Raw genomic sequence first — 18,243 nt, 5'->3', positions numbered from 1 at the left:
CTGTACTCCAGACATACATTCTCAGAAATTTCTTCCTCAAATTAACGCCGATATTTGATATTAGTAGACTTCTCTTGGCCAGGAATGCCCTTTTTGCCAGTGCTAGTCTGCTTTTGATGTCCTCCTTGCTCCGTCCGACACTGATTATTTTACTGTCTAGGTATCAGAATTCCTTAACCTCATCTACTTCGTGACCATCAACCGTGATGTTAAGTTTCTCGCTGTTCTCATTTCCACTACTTCTCATAATCTTCGTTTTTCTTCGATTTACTCTCAATTCATACTCTATACTCATTAGACTGTTCATTCCGTTCAGCAGATCATGTAATTCTTCTTCACTTTCAGTTAAGATAGCAATGTCATCAGCGAATCGTATCATTGATATCGTTTCACCTTGAATTTTAATTCCACTACTGAACCTTTCTTTTATTTCACTCATTGCTTCCTCGATTTACAGATTGAACACTAGGGGCGAAAGGCTACATCCTTGTCTTAGAGCCTTTTTAATAAGAGCACTTCGTTCTTAGTCGTCCACTCTTATTATTCCCTCTTGGTTGTTGTACATATTGTATATGACCAGGCTCTCACTACAGCTTACCCCAAATGTTTTCCAGAATTTCGAATATCTTGCACCATTTTACATTGTCGAACACTTTTTTCAGGTCGACAAATTCTATGAATGTGTCTTGATTTTTCTTTAGTCTTGCTTCCATTATTATCAGAAGTGCTTCTCTCGTGTCTTTGCCTTTCCTAAAGCCACACTGGTCGTCATCTAGCACATCCCAATTGTTTTTCCACTCTTCTGTATATTGTTCTTGTAAGCAACTTGGATGCATGAGCTGTTAAGCTGATTGTGCGATAATTCTCGCACTTGTCAGCTCTTGCCGTCTTCGGAATTGTGTGGATGATGCTTTTCCGAAAGTCAGATGGTATGTCGCGAGACTCGTGCATTCTACACAACAACGTGAATAGTCGTTTTGTTGCCACATCCCCGAATGATTTTAGAAATTCTGATGGAATGTTATCTATCCTGTCTGCCTTATCTCATCTTAAGTCCTCCAAAGCTCATTTAAATTCTGATTCTATTAATGGATCCCCTATCTCTTCTAAATCGACTCCTATTTCTTCTTCTATCACATCAGACAAATCTTCCCCCTCATAGAGGCTTTCAATGTACTCTTTCCACCTACTCGTTCTCTCCTTTGCATTTAACGGCGGAATTCCCATTGCACTCTTAATGTTATTACACTTGCTTTTAATGTCACCGAAGGTTGTTTTGACTTTCTCGTATGCTGAGTCTGTCCTTCCGACAATCATTTATTTTTCAGTGTCTTCACATTTTTCCTGCGGCCATTTCATCTTAGCTTCTCCGCACTTCCTATTTATTTCATTCCTCAAATACTTGTATTTCTGTATTCCAGAGTTACCCGGAACATTTTTGTACATCCTCCTTTCATCGATCAATTGAAGTATCTCATCTGTTACCCATAGTTTCTTCGCAGCTACCTTCGTTGTACCTATGTTTTTCTTCCCAACTTCTGTGATGGCCTTTTTACATATGTTCATTCCTCTTCAACTGTACCGCCTACTGAGCTACTCTTTATTGGTTTTTCTATAACGTTAGAGATCTTCAACCGTATCTCGTCATTCCCAAGTACTTCCGTATCCCACCTCTTTGCTTATTGATTCTTCCTGACTAATGTATTAAACTTCATCCTACTCGTCGTCACTACTACATTGTGATCTGAGTCTATATCTGCTCCTGGGTACAGCTAACAGTCCAGTACCTGATTTCGGAATCTCTGCCTGACCATGATGTAATCTAACTGAAATCTTCCCGTATCACCCGGCCATTTCCAAGTATACCTCCTCCTCTTGTGATTCTTGAACGGAGTATGCGCTATTACTAGTTGAAACTTATTACAGAACTCAATTAGTCTTTCTCCTCTCACATTCCTTTTCCCAAGCCGATATTCTCCTGTAACTTTTTCTTCTACTCCGTCTCCTACGACTGCATTCCAGTCCCCCATGTCTATGAGATTTTCATCTTCCTCCAGAGGTACTGTATTAACCTTTCAATATTCTGCTATACTTTCCCTGTCTCCTCATCTTCAGCTTGGGACGTCAGCATGTATACCTGAACTATCGTTGGTTTGCTGTCGATTCTAATAAGAACAGTCCTGTCACTAAACTGTTCGCAGTAACACGCCCTCTGCCCTACCTTCCTAGTTATTACGAATCTACTCCTATTACACCATTTTCTGCTGTTATTGATATTACCCTATACTCATCTGACCAGAAATCCTTGTCTTCTTTCCACTTGCCTTCCCTGACCCCTACTATATCCAGATCGAGCCTTTGCATTTCCCTTTTCAGATTTTCTTGTTTCCCTACGACGTTCAAACTTCTGTCAATCCACGCCCTGACTTGTAGAACATTACCCTTTCGTTGATTATTCAATCTTTTTCTGATGGTAACCTCCCCCTTGGCAGTGCCATCCCTGAGATCCGAATGGGGGACTATTCCGGAATATTTTGACAGTGGAGAGATCATCATGACACTTCTTCAATTACAGGTCACATGTGTTACGTGTCTTTAATGCAGTGGTTTCCATTGCCTTCTGCATCCTTATGCCGTTGATCACTTTGGTTCTTCCGCCTTTAGGGGAATCAAAGATGCTGTTCCTAGGCTACGTGTACTAAGGTAGCAAATGACAGCAGCATCTGCAGATAACCTAAGAGGGCTTCTCGGATTATCTCTTAAATCGTTTATCTAGATAGAGGACAGCAGAAGGCCTACAACACGTTACTGGGGAACTCCAGATATTACTTCTGTTTTACTCGAGGGCTTTGCTTCAGTTACTACGAACTGTGACCTTTCTGACAAGAAATCACAATTTCAGTCGCACAGCTGAGACGATACTCCATAGGCATGCGATCTGATGAGAAATCGCTTGTGAAGAATGGTATGAAAAGCCTTCTAGATGTCTAAGAATATGGAATCAATTTGTCATTCCGTCTCAATAGCAGTCATTACGCCGTGAGGTGTTTGACAAGAACGATATTTTTTGAATCGTGTTGACTACTTATCGGTAAATCTTTTTTTGTCGATGAATTTCATAATGTTCGAACACAGTATACCTGTGTGTTCCAAACTCTTACTGCAAATCTACGTTAGCGATATGGGTCTCTAATTCAACTGATTACTCGTATTTCTCTTCATGTGTACTGGTGAGACTTGTGCAACTTTCCAGTGTTTAGCTACGGATGTAACGTCGGGCGAGCGGTTGTATGTGATTGCTAACTATGGAGCTATTGTATCAGCACACTCTGAAAGGAACCTGCTTGGTACACAATTCGGACCAGAGGCATTGTCTTTGTTGAGTGGTTTAAGCTGCTTCGCTGCGCCGAGGATATCTGCTTGTAAGTTACTGATGATGGCAGTTGTCCTTGATTCGGACTCTGGAAAATTTACTTCTTCTTGGATGAAGGAATTTAAGAGAACCGTGTTTAGTAACTCTGCATCACTGGCGCTGTCACCATTGTTATCTCGCGATGAAGGTACTGACTCCGTGTTGCTGCTAGTGTACTTTATGCATATGACCAGAATCTGTTTGGGTTTTCTGCCAGACTTCCATATCGAGTTTCGTTGTGAAAACTATTACAAGAATCTTGCATTGATTTTTGAGCTAAATTTTGAGCTTCAGTAAAACTTCGCCAATCTTTTAAAATTGGCATTCTTGTTTCGTTGCTTCTGGAACTGTATTCTCGCTACAACAACCTTGTGGTCACTAATTCCTGTATCAGTCGTGATGCTCCCTATTTGCTCAGGATTATTTGTTGCTTTCGCAATCATACACACTTCGAGTGGGCTCGTGAACTAACTGTTCCAAATAATTTTCTGAAAAGGCATTGAGTACGATTTCGGACAATGTTTTATATCTGCCAGCGACTTTAAACATGTGTTTTCGCCAACATATAAAGGGTAGATTGAAGTTACCACCAACTGTAATGTCAAAAGTGGAGTATCTATTTGAAATGAGACTCAAGTTTTCTTTGAACTGTTCAGCAACTGTATCACCTGAGTTAGGGTGCCGGTAAAATGAACCATTTATCAATTTATTCCGGTTGCCAAGCATAACCTCTACCCAAACTAACTCACAGGAATAATCTGCTTCAATTTCACTACAAGGTAAACTCCTTCTGACGGTAATAAATACTCCACCACCAACTGTATTTAATCTATTCTTTCTGAACATGGTTAGATCCTTTACAAAAATTTCGGCTGGACTTATTTCCGGCTCTAGCCAGCTTTTCGTACGTATAACGGTTTGAGCTTCCGTGCTTTCTATTAGCTCTTGGAGCTCTGGTACAACATGGTTCGTGACACTGTGACCGCAGCCTAAATGGTGATTCAAACGCTACGAACGTGCAATGGTGATTCGCCCAATGAGTATGTAAGTGGGAAGATCTGTTTTCTCTCGCGGGTCCGCTAGTCGTTTTTCTTTCCATTGTAGCCAGAGTTGCTACGTTTTGCGGTGTTGTTGCCTGTTGGTCAGTTCATATAGATTTTCAAATGCTGTAGTCGTTATCTGAGTGCTGGGTAAGTACCCTATTATGTAGAAACGGACGGTCTTTCGGACGAAGGATGAACCGAAAATCAGACTAGAAGAGGTATAAAGCCTTCATAAACGAATGGCAGATGGATCTTGATTTGTTTCCTGTTTTCAGAATGTCAGGTAGCGTAGGCATGTTTTGCTGACAATCAGTTTACAAACATGTCGTCAGTACTCACTTCTCTCACAACAGATATATACACACACACACACACACACACACACACACACACACACGCACACACACACACACACACACAAAGCAATAGTGTTTTAAATATTGTGAACGTCTGTCTTCCTGTTCCCTTGCGTGAGCCTTTACTTGATCAGTGATTGTCGTAGGTTGAGGAACTGGTTGTGGAGGAACATCTCCATGCATCTTATGTGCAGCAAGAACTTCTTCGACCTCTTTGTTTAAAAAATTCGTGACACAGGAAGATTGTTTCCGGGAGTATTCTGTCTTTTTCCGTGGATAATCCAGAGCCTATAATTATCCTCTGTGAATGGCTATAACAGATTTGGTGACAACACACTTCCGTAAATGATTACGTTCCCACCCAGCGCTCGTAGGTTATGAATTCGCTTATAGCATCCAATATATGTAGCATTAAGTGCCTATACATTATCCGAAAGAGATGATTTTATCTTTTTTAAATATTCTAGAATAGACTGGTTTATCCTAATTCTCTCTCTATGGACCCAATAGGACCACGCGAGGTCAATCAATCAATGTCGCTTTTGATGGATGGCCTTCTCTTTCTTCCATCAGACCATAGTGTTATAGTCCGTTTTATAATTTCCCTCTGACCAACTTCCCAGTCAAATATCTTTTGTCTGAATGTTTTCTATCTGTAACGTCTGCCTGATTCATGTCAGCTACTTTAAGGTCCTCCTTCGTCACACCGATCCATTTAAGCGTTGACAACTACACCCCTCTGAAAGACGTACAAAAAGCTACTCTAGATTCTCGGAGCAGTTTAGCAGTTTACACTTTTTGTAGATGAAAACACTGCAGTGTCAACTAGTGATAAGCACTTACTCGTATTTCCACGCAGGTTAGTGACTCCGATACCATTTTTTAAATTCCACTTCTGTGTACCCACGAGGAAACACGAGTAAGTTCTCATCACTAATTGACACTGCAGATTTCATCTACAAAAACTGTAAACTGCTAATCTGCTCCAAGAATCTGGTTCAAATTGGCTCTGAGCATTATGAAACTTAACACCTGAGGTCATCAGTCCCCTATAACTTAGAACTACTGAAACCTAACTAACCTAAGGACATCACACACATCCATGCCCGAGGCAGGATTGAACCTGCGACCGGAGCTGTCGCGCGGTTCCGAACTGAAGCGCCTAGAACCGCTCGGCCATACGGCCGGCCAAGAATCTGGAGTAGGTTTCTTTATGTCTTTTTAGGGCTGCAGTTGTTATCGCACGAATACCATAGTTATTCCCACCCCTTGAATATGATCTTCCATAGATGCATTTGGTCTTTAGAATGGCCTCCTTGTATTTATCTGCACAATATTTATTCCTCGCTGAGTCAGCCGCACATTCAGTCGCTGCACAAAATTATATAATATGATTAACCCCCCCTCCTCCCCCCCCCTCCCCCCAGATTGTTCTCAAAAATTTTGTCGCATTTGATCGTTAAGTGGTCCGTTTACTTTTTGATTTACGGAGAGAACACGGCAAACGTCATAACCATATTTCCCAGAAACTTTGCTCAGTGAAAGAAGGATCAATATAAGCGAACACGTGTCTTGGCTTATCCATAGATACCTCATCGTTTCTGAGAAAACGACAGCTAAAGTTATCGAGTTATTTTATGTGCCTTTTAGCGAGCAGGTAGTTCAGCCGAAGCGTTGGCGCAGTGGCTAGCGCTGCGACTTCACGTTTTGCATCCCGTGTTGGAAACACCATAACTATTTTTATTTTTGTTTTTCATTTATGTACCCATGTCCGCAGAAGAATTCTACACGACATTTGCTCATCAAGTAAAGGCTGACGCAAGGGAACAGGAAGACAGAGGTTCACAATACTGTACTTAAAACGCGATTGCTTTTGTGTGTGTGTGTGTGTGTGTGTGTGTATTATGAGCGAAGTGGGCACTGACATCAGGTTTATGAACTGATTGTCAGCTAACAATATAAATTGGACAGACCAAAAAAATTGAACGATGTTTCCTATCTCTCAGACCCGGAGATAGTAAAAATCAGTTATTCAAATAACGTTGTTCTTATTAGTCCCCAAATGTACGTCTGGTGGATAAATTTAAAAAAAGAAAAAGGAGACAATAAATGGTTCAAATGGCTCTGAGCACAAATGGCTCTGAGGTCATCAGTCCCCTAGAACTTAGAACTACTTAAACCTAACTAACCTAAGAACGACACACACATCCACGCCCGAGGCAGGATTCGAACCTGCGACCGTAGCGGTCGGGCGGTTCCAGACTGAAGCGCCTAGAACCGCTTGGCCACTCCGACCGGCAGACAATAAATGAATGAGATAATTATTTGAATTTGTTTTCTGTGAAATTCCGGTTCTGTATCTTGATTCATAATCATTTACAAACCACAGTTTTCGGTAAAGTGATCCGTTATTCTCGGTTTGCCGCGAAATTATGGCAAACGCATGAAATCATCAGCAGTGTTAACGACGTTTCTTTCCCGACTGAGATTCATACGAAGAAATGTCACTTTGTCAATCCTGCTCATGGTGTTCGTAACTTCTACGATTAGAATGTTTTTATCATCGGTATAATCAAAGGGAAAGCACCAAATCTTCTGAAGAATAAACATAGTAACAAAATATAAGAATTAATACAAGAATTGATATAAGAATGAAATAGAAGAATCTGAGAATTTAAGAAAGATTATTACCCGTGACAGTATGATGGCCACATATATAAAAAATGTGACGCTTGTTGTGAAACTAAGTTGTAATGTTATGTATCGCCTATCTCGATTAGGAACGTTCGCGTTGTAGCTTCTACGTAGATGAAAAAAATATAAAAAATAAAATAAAATAGAAACAATCAGTGGATACCGAACAAAGGGCGCAAAAGTGAGAGACCGCAACCCCAGCCACACGACTACAATTTCAGCTGACTTTATCGGCATCTAAAAGGCATCGATATTACGTGGAAAACTTTGACCGTCGTTTTCTCAGAAACGGTAGAGTATATTCAGATAAGTCGAGACATGTGTTCGCTTATTTTGATTCATCTTCCACTGAGTTATGTTTCTGAGAAATCAAGTTACGGCATTTGCTGTGTTCTCCTCGTTAGTGCTAATTACTGCTGCCTCAACCATTGCGCGCAATTTTTATAACTGCCGCCATTAGAGTGTTTACAATCGCTTTACAGCGCAAACCGCTGTTATTGCCAAGAGTCAGCACTACAAACGCATACCTACAGGTATACATATGCAAATAAAAGTAAACTAACAAGCAACTAGTCTGCCTGCAGAAGCGATATATCGAATGCTGCGACTTACCTGTTTGCTGAGCGTAGTCAGAGACGTATTAGTAATTTTCGAGCTAGCAGTCTCTCGAATATATTCACTGTGGGTTTAAATACTCTTTCATCCATTTTCTGCTGTCGTTCCGATGGCACAAGATTTCAAAATTTTAGATCTTTTAAATCAGTACCAGTAGTATTGAGAGAGCTAGCACAGAGCCACACAAAGAGCGTACATATATATATATATATATATATATATATATATATATATATATATATATATATATATATACTGTGTTCACTTTGACACTGCAGTACGATCTCTGACTTCAAATGACAATACTGTCTATGTATCGACGAGTTGATGAGTTGATCACAGACGAGGCTGTCTGATTTCTTCTCAGTATCCGCATTGCGAGTACGTTGATTTCCAAGCATGATTGCCTATCGAACGCGCGGCCCCTAACGATCGAACGTGCGACTCTATGTCGACCGCACATCTCTGGCGGCGCGAATTGCGGTAAATTTTTAGTGTGTTGCCAGGGGAAGATAGATCATCGTCTTCGGTTCTGAATAGGAATGAGTGAAAGCGTTGCAGTTTCGAGTGCGGAAAATTCTCACACAGCGAAGTCTAATTCCTTGGTTATGTTGTGTGGAAAGTTGTTTGAAATTTTGGTGGACTTCGGATAACAGGAAATGTGTAGAATCTCATAGACTCAACTGCTGAAACTCCTCAAGAATGGTGCGGATGCCGATTTTCCTTTGCAGTTGTACGGCGCTCATTGTCACAAAGGAACATCTATGAGAAAGAGCACATGGTATGATAGCGTCAAGTTTCCATCGAGAAGAGCATCATTTTAGTTTCTCGTTGGATAGGAGACTGTACCTTACAAGCGACAGCTTCTTAAACACAGTCATCCACGAACACTGTGTGCGACTGTTACGGTTTCAGTCGAGAAGTCTGTGACGCCTTAGTCACGAACGAGAGTGTTCCAATCGGTGGACAAATCAAGGTTGTCTAGACAGACGAATCTCATGTATGTACTAAGATATTGTCACATAGAAGATGCTGTAATTAGACGAATGACGAACACTAACTTCACTTAACGAAGGTTTATTCACGCACTTGCATGTACAAGAGCGTGGAGAGAACTGCGAGAACTGCCTCCGGCCAGAACACATACATTTTACATACAGCTACAGAACATTCCAGTACAATGATGCTTGACATTTGTGGATGCTTCTAGAATGTACTCGATCCGAATATAGAAATTAAAATTGTACAGTCCAGGCGCGTTTTGAACTCACGACCCTCCATTCAACAGTTTAGTATCATAACCACTACAGCATGGTGCTACGCACAAGGGAACCTCCCCATCGCACCCCCCCTCAGATTTAGTTATAAGTTGGCACAGTGGATAGGCCTTGAAAAACTGAACACAGATCAATCGAGAAACCAAAAAGAAGTTGTGTGGAACTATGAAAAAAATAAGCAAAATATACAAACTGAGTAGTCCATTTGCAAGATAGGCAACATCAAAGATAGTGTGAGGTCAGGAGCGCCGTGGTCCCGTGGTTAGCGTGAGCAGCTGCGGCACGAGTGGTCCTTGCTACAAGTCTTCCCTCGAGTGAAAGGTTTAATTTTTTTACATAATCAACTTCCCTCTCCAAAATTCCAGGACATGTTCCGATTTGCTAGGACATATGCAGGATTTGACGGTCTACGCAGGGAAAATTTGAAAACGTTAAAAACATATGTTTTGACAGAGCACAGGGAAAACTGTGCGACTGTAAAACTCTTGCATTCATTTTTTGCAGTTTATGTGACAAACTCTTATGTTTTCATCACTTTTTTGGGAGTCATTATCACATTCACAAGAAAACCTAAATCAGGCAAGGTAGAAGAATCTTTTTACACATGCGCCAAGTGTACAAGTTAGGTGGGTCGACAACATATTCCTGGCATGTGACGCACATGCCGTCACCAGTGTCGTATAGAATATATCAGATGTGTTTTCCTGTGGAGGAATCGGTTGACCTATGACCTTGCGATCAAATGTTTTCGGTTCCCATTGGAGAGGCACGTCCTTTCGTCTACTAATCGTACAGTTTTGCGGTGCGGTCGCAAAACACAGACACTAAACTTATTACAGTGAACAGAGACGTCAATGAACGAACGGACAGATCATAACTTAGCGAAAATAAACTTTTCACTCGAGGAAGCCTTAAACCAAGAACCTCTCGTGCCGCAGCTGCTCACGCTATCCACGGGACCACGGTGCTCCTGAGCTCACATTATCTTTGATGTTGCCTATCTTGCACATGGGCTACTCAGTTTGTATATCTTGCTTATTTTCCACACAACTTCTTCCTGTTTTCTCGATTGATCTGTGTTCAGTTTTTCAAGGCCTATCCACTGTGCCAACTTATAACTAAATCTGAGGGTGGTGCGATGGGGAGGTTCCCTTGTCAGCTGATTGTAAGAAAATATACCAGAGATGACAACCGTTGAGAAATGAAGTTGAATGAAGTCGGCGGCACTGAAAGAGAGTCCCGCAAGTGCTTTATAGTTTGAGTTATTCAAAACTTCAGTCTCTGTGATAATTCTTTTTATATTGCCAGGCACGAAAATGATAACGACGGTTTTAAGTCACACAACACCTTAAAGAGAGAAGGATTTCAGCACGAATTTGAGTTGAGAATCGTTCTATACAATTTGTGTCATTGGACAATCCATCTGTCCACACAAAGCATATCGAACGCTTGTGGAAATCTCTCAAATCGTCTATAAAGAGATAGGAGTGTACAGCAGATATGGAGGAGCCTTACCTCCTCCAATACCTATATTTCCACAACTTGAGGTTGCGTGGAAAAATTGACCATCCTGATACTCTACTGATATTTCTAATTGACGTAGAAAGAGTGTACCTGGGTTATGGGAAAAAAGGATTCCTGCCGGTGACTTGTACAACAAGAGGAATAGTGAGTGAAGAAGACCTGACTGACGAGGAAAGTTACTACTTTCATTGGTAGTTAATTGGAACTTAGTAAACGTTCGTCTTTTGCCGTTGCTCTAGTGAACGGTGTACGGTATTCATAGCTCGCACCACCAGAGTCGTATGGTCACGTAGAGTCGCACATGGCGCAGTGGTTAGACACTGGACTCGCATTCGGGAGGACGACGGTTCAATCCCGCATCCGGCCATCCTGATTTAGGTTTTCCGTGATTTCCCTAAATCGCTCCAGGCAAATACCGGGATGGTTCCTTTCACAGGGCACGGTCGACGTCCTTCCCCGTCCTTCCCTAAACCGATGAGACCGATGACCTCGTTGTCTGGTCTCTTTCCCCAAAACCACCCAACCTCACCCAGAGTCGCACACTCGATATGAGTCGTTAGGTGCCCTTGCATTCGACAGGCAGTAATTCTTGGGAATGGATGGAATTATATGATCGATATTCGGCAAATAGACGTGAACACAGTGGCTTTTTTGCCTTGTACCGTGCTTGCTGAATGGACAGCGAGGGGTGTGCGGAACCATATGACATAGGAGGCTGGTACGCTGTGACGAATCGCCGACTTGTTCCCATGTCCGTAACGGACTGTACACCTTCGTTCGGTGATGGCTCTAATACTGCAACAAGCGTGTACCAGTCTGCGTCGACGACTATAGTGACACACATACCACTCCGTTTGCTTTCCCTGTGCAGAACGAACAGTAGTCTTATATGGACCAGAAAGTCATCGTTGGCGTGCGGAATGGTAGAATGTACAGCTTTACGACAAATCATTTTCAATCTGCTACTTTAACATAGGACTGAAAACACCACGCAACGAGACTTTCATGGACAACTATTGTCTTATATTTCCCATAGTTAGATAAAAATAGGAACAGCCATAAAATTACCAGTGTACACTGAGTAGGTGATTTATCTTTCATCTTACACTCATGCTCATAAGTTAGGGAAAATACTGATACATGGTGAAACAATGCTCTGGTGGGCTGTTTGTGGGTTTAAGTCACCTCGTGGTATGACCATGCGATGCATTTGAGCTGTGGTCGTCGTACGGTGACTCTGGTGGCAGTCCACACACGTAGAGTTGTGTTGGTGCATGTCAGAGTACAGTGCAGCAAGTACGTGTGCAGACGTTTTCAGACGTGCTAATGGTGTCTGTGTGTTCAAAATGGCTCAGAGAACACATATTAATGACGTTATGAGGGGTAGAATACTAGGGAGACTGGAGGCTGGTCACACACAGCAGGTGGTAGCACGTGCCCTCCGTGTGCCACAAAGTGTGATCTCAAGTTTATGGCAACGATTCCTGCAGACAGGAAACGTGTCCAGGCGCTACAGTACGGGACGTCCACAGTGTACAACACCACAAGAAGACCGATATCTCACCATCAGTGCCCGCAGAGGGCCACGGAGCACTGCAGGTAGCCTTGCTCGGGACCTTACCGCAGCCGCTGGAACAGGTGTCTCCAGACACACAGTCTACAGACGACTGAACAGACGTGGTTTATTCGCCCGGAGACCTGCAAGGTGCATTCCACTGACCTTTGGTCACAGGAGAGCCCGTAAAGCCTGGCGTCAAGAATACAGTACATGGTCATTGGAACAGTGGTCCCAGGTTATCTTCACAGACGAGTCCAGGTATAGTCTGAACAGTGATTCTCGCCGGGTTTTCATCTGGCTTGAACCAGGAACCAGATACCAACCCCTTAATCTCCTTGAAAGAGACCTGTATGGAGGTCGTGGTTTGATGGTATTGGGTGGGATTATGATTGGTGCACGTACACTCCTGCATGTCTTTGACGGAGGAACTGTAACAGGTCAGGTGTATCGGGACGTCATTTTGCACCAGTATGTCCGCCTTTCCAGGGGTGCAGTGGGTCACACCTTCTCCTGATGGATGATAACGCACGGCCCCACTGAGTTGCCATCGTGGAGCGGTATCTTGAAACAGAAGACATCAGGCGAATGGAGTGGCCTGCCTCTTCTCCAGACCTAAACCCCATCCAGCACGTCTGGGATGCTCTCAGTCGACGTATTGCTGCACGTTTTCAAACACCTAGAACACTTCAGGAGTTCCGACAGGCACTGGTGCAAGAATGGGAGGCTATACCCCAGCAACTGCTCGACCAACTGATCCAGAGTATGCCAACCCGTTGTGCGGCCTGTGTACGTGTCCGTGGTGATTATATCCCATATTGATGTCGGGGTACACGCGCAGGAAACAGTGGTGTTTTGTCGCACATGTGTTTCGGGACGGTTTTCTCAACTCATCACCAGTATCGTGGCCAATACCGTGGACTTACAGGTATGTGTCGTGTGTGTTCCCTACGCGCCTATGCTATTAGCGTCAGTTTTATGTGGTGCCACGTTGTGTGGCATCACATTCTGCAATTATCCTTAATTTATGAGCATGGGTGTGGTTTCAAACAAAGTTATGTGTAAAATTTACGTTAAAGTACTTAAATACACAACTTGCTGAATTAACAGATTTTGTTCCGCCTAAGTCTGCTACTTCTGCCCTCTCAGAAGCGCTCTTTCTCTAATAACTGGTGATCGATTCCATGCATGACTCTTGGCCTTCCAAGAAAAGGTTATCTTATTGAATAGTAACGATCTTCAATGCTAGGTCGAATTAGATGTAAACTACCATCTGTTAACCAAACGATAAAGATTTTCTTGCTTAATTCGCGAGTGCGTAGATTCATTGTCGTCAAATTACCATACTAGCTGTGCGAGAAGGTTTCGCTTACTAACCTCCGAAGATCTTTCTGTACTTGCTTCTGCTGTTGATACGAAACTAATTTTTTATATAGTTTCTCAGCTCTAGTGTTGAATTCATACTTTTCTCAGTAAATCATTACTTGTCGCACAGTTAATGCGGTAATTTGATGAACAGTTAATTTACCCATATCGTTTCGTTGACACATGGCAGTTTACTTCTACTTGAAACATACAATACCCGAGTAATCCATTATTCCCACGTAATAAAAGTGAAAACATTGTACTTGATAAAGATGATGTCTTCGCAGCAAAGCGAAAGGTTGTTGAGGTGGTCCGGATTGGGTCGTATAAACAAATGGTTCGTTTCGCTTTGTCCTCTACCTGCGTTATGTCACTGATCTCTTACTTAATCAGATCACTGTGGCTAGTGAAATGAAAACGCATTCAGTTAACTACACTCAAGTAAATAACATACTTACATTCGATAACAAATGCCACGCGGAATTTGCCAAGCGGTCTCAGGCGCTGCAGTCATGGACTGTGTGGCTGGTCCTGGCGGAGGTTGGAGTCCTCCCTCGGGCATGGGTGGGTGTGATTGTCCTTAGGATAATTTAGGTTAAGTAGTGTGTACGCTTAGGGACTGATGACCTTACCAGTCAAGTCCTATAAGATTTCACACACATTTGAGCATTTTTTTGATAATAAATGAATTTATCATGCAAAGCATATTTATCGAAGTTGATGGTATTCTAGCCTTCCCATCTTCTCCATATTTGAAGGCTTAGGGGCACCTTTTCCCCCTATGTTACTATGCCCATATTTCACACAGCTCCCTTTTACATGTAATTAGTCGAATTCAAGGAAAAATTACGAATAGTTTTAATAAATTACATACGAGGTCTGTTCAAAAAATTCTGGAACTTTGTCCACAGAATTTTTCTGCCTTTTACTTATTGTGCATGGTATCCTTTGAAATACTTTTCTTCACAATTGATCCACCGCTCCCAACGCCGTGTCCACTTCCGGAAGCAGTCTCCGTACGCCTGTTGCTCGATCGCGCGAAGCGCCGTCCGCGAGTTCTCTTTTATCTGGTCTATCGATGCAAATCATCGTTCTTTCAACGGGGTATTTAAGTTTGTAAGTAAAAAAAATAGTCTGCAGTAGCCAAGTCTGGATGAGGGAGCACAGTGATTTCACTTTTTGTGGAAGTTACGTACCGACACGAATGAATGTGTGGGTGCGTTATCGTGATGCAAGAGCCATGAGTTGTCTCGCCACGTTTCAGGACGTTTCCTTCTCACATTTTGTCGCAAGCGTCGCAACACATTCCGATAGTACCATTGATTAACAGTTTGTCCGTGCGGCACGAATTCATGATGAACTAACCCTTCAAAGTCGAAGAAAACTATCAGCATGCTTTTGGTATCTGACCTGACCTGACGAGCTTTCTTTGGCCTTAGAGAACCTTTCCCGAGCCATTGTGAAGACTGAACCTTAGTCTCAACATCATAACGGTAGACCCTTGTCTCATCATCAGCTATGTTCTCTTAAAGAACATCACGTTCTCATTTGCGCGATCCAAAAGCTCTTCGCAGATTACGAGGAGAAGATCTTTCCGGTCTTGAGCCGTGGGGCGAACTTGGCGGTAACACGATGCATTCCAAGTTGCTGTATTCAGGATTTCCAACTGCACGAACAGTTTCATCGACGTTCCCGGCATGAGCGTCGTTGATAGACGTCGAAGGGTGTCCTGAACGAGGGTCACCTTTAACTTCCGTTCGGCCATTTTAAAACCCTCTGAACCATTCGTAAGACCGAGTACGGCGTAACCACTATCACCGTAGGCTTCCTGCATCATTTGGCGTGTCTCTGTAAAGGTTTACTTGAATTTCACACAAAATTTAATGCAGACGCGTTGCTCTTCTAGCTCTGCCATTTCGAAATTCGCAAACTGTGCTACACAACATGCTACTCAGTATGGCATTTCGTTCCAACACACCATTGCAGCAAAATTACAAATGTTCTGGAAATTTTTGAACAGACCTCGCATGACAGACACTCTGATCGAACATATTGGCAGCAACCTTCTTTGTCCCGATTTCTAGCAACCACTGGTGATGTCTTCTGACTCGCACACAAATCGAAAGAGATCCCACACGAATACAACCAGATTCTGTTTTAGCGCTTTGGATTGCAGCATGTTGAGGTTCTCTCCATATTGCACTCTCATAGTGTAGCTGTAACCATTTGTAATACATGAGATACATGATCTGTGGCATAAAATTAATAGTTTCAGTAACAAGTATCTTTGTCGCTATGACAGTTTCACAAAGTGTAGTTTCAGTAACGTAATGATAACTTAAATCTATGACTAGCTGCGTGAGTAATTCACATTTAGTATTTCGTTGATCACTGCATGTGAATGACACTCTTTAGTCGTTTCCATTTTATATGAGATCTACGATAACTGATGTGGCAAACCAAACACACAATATGAATTGTTTATAGCTATACCTGCTCAGAGAGCTATGTGTCATTCTTTCGTGAGTATTGGCTCAAAGTCAGTAAATTTTTGTCATGAAATAATTCCTTATAAACCAGGGAGTAATAATGTCTGCTGATTCATACTGATGCGCACAATAAATTTTTTCTGTTCTTCAATAATAAACAGTACGTGAGTGGTCAGAATTGCATTGTAACGCCTTACTGTAACAACGTTAGTCACCATGGCAAGACCTTCATGTCCTCTATATCATACTATACCTACCCAACCAAAAGATATTCGATATAGGCAGTATGTTATTCGATGTCGCCCCGTAACGGATGGCCTGTATCCACAATTCATAACTGTGAAACACATGTGATTTTGCTGGCCCGTGGTTTCTCGGTATCGCCACCTAAGGGGCTATGAGATACTTGGTTTAATTTTCTGCCACGAACTGTGGATCACGGGCAGCTGCTCCACCATGGGAGCCTATTTGACGGCTCTCCCAACCACATCTCCCCTTTCCTTTTTTCTAAAAAAACAAATACCATCCTAAAATTACAGTAGAATTTAGAACTCTTGAAATCCTTGTACCTTCATTGCTCTGATCCGACCTGTCTTCCCCTTGCCAATATCAGCTAAATTTACACTCTCCCAAATTTGTAACGGTGGTTCCCAATTCCTGATATCCATGTAGTTCATTTCGCTTTCGCATCCGGTTGCGCACTTCTGCTAGAAACTTTTACCCGTTTGACAATTTTCCTCGCCGGCCATACCAGCCGCCTACTTATCCTACTCGTCTCATACCAACCAAACCTCGTTTCTCTCGTATTTTTTGGTCTTGAAACTATGTCGCACCTTTATGGATGTATACTTCCAACTCTACAACTACGTGATCGGCGCACGCTCACACAATAAAATTTCAGTCATATCCCACTAGCCGACAATGAAATTCGTCCTGACATATACCCACACTACCGCTATAATAAACCCTTAATTTCAGTAAAGCGTCACACTCTCTCACGAGAGTTGGTAATAACACTGAAGACCTGCGTTCCTGACCTGGTGAAGATGGTATGCGGTCAGATGAATTCAAACTATTGATGAAACGCAAATACGTGAAAGTAATATCAGAAATTGAGTCTGCCTTGATGCCAAACACCGTGTTATTCCTTTATTTCTTTATTATCCTAAAACTAGTTTCGGCGACAAATATCACCATCATCAGTGGTTTTTTTTAATCTAAAACATACAGAAAATGGTATGGTTGTACAAACACAATAAAACAATATTATGTCACCTTTTAGTATTTGTTTACTAACAGCCGCTCACATGGTTGCAGATGACATGATGTTCGCTAAGTAAAAAGACGGCAACAGAAAAAAAGAGCACAGAAAATACATCACAAACAGCGCCAATAATAGCTTAAAACATGCTCTAACATACAATAAATAAGGGTAGTATGAAAGTATCAATATAAAACTATATTTCAAAAGACGATTTGTAAAAATGTAATAATGTTTTACTGTGTTTGTACAACCATACTATTTTCTGCATATTTTAGATTAAAAAACCCCACTGATGATGGTGATATTTGTCGCCGAAACTAGTTTGGGGATAATAAAGAAATAAACGAATAACACGGTGTTTTGCATCAAGGCGGACTCCATTTCTGATATTACTGTTTTTCTATGCAAACACGGACCAAATGGAAGAGTTCCAAGATAATATTATTGCCAGTACGCGACTTTGGACGTTTTAATTTTTTATGTGTATGCGGTAATTTCTTCCATTACAAGGATTCGATCATAATATACCGGGTCAAACGGGACCGTTTTGCCGTCATCATGTCGACGAGATATCGCCTCTACGAAAATGAAGAATAACAAAGAACTCTCATGTGTGAAGTTAAAAATGAAACTCTATAATCTGTATAGC

Source organism: Schistocerca americana, chromosome 1 (assembly GCF_021461395.2).
Source record: "Schistocerca americana isolate TAMUIC-IGC-003095 chromosome 1, iqSchAmer2.1, whole genome shotgun sequence".
NCBI classification, from domain to species: domain Eukaryota; kingdom Metazoa; phylum Arthropoda; class Insecta; order Orthoptera; family Acrididae; genus Schistocerca; species Schistocerca americana.
The sequence above is the reverse complement of the archived record's forward strand: the minus strand, read 5'-3'. Positions refer to the sequence as shown.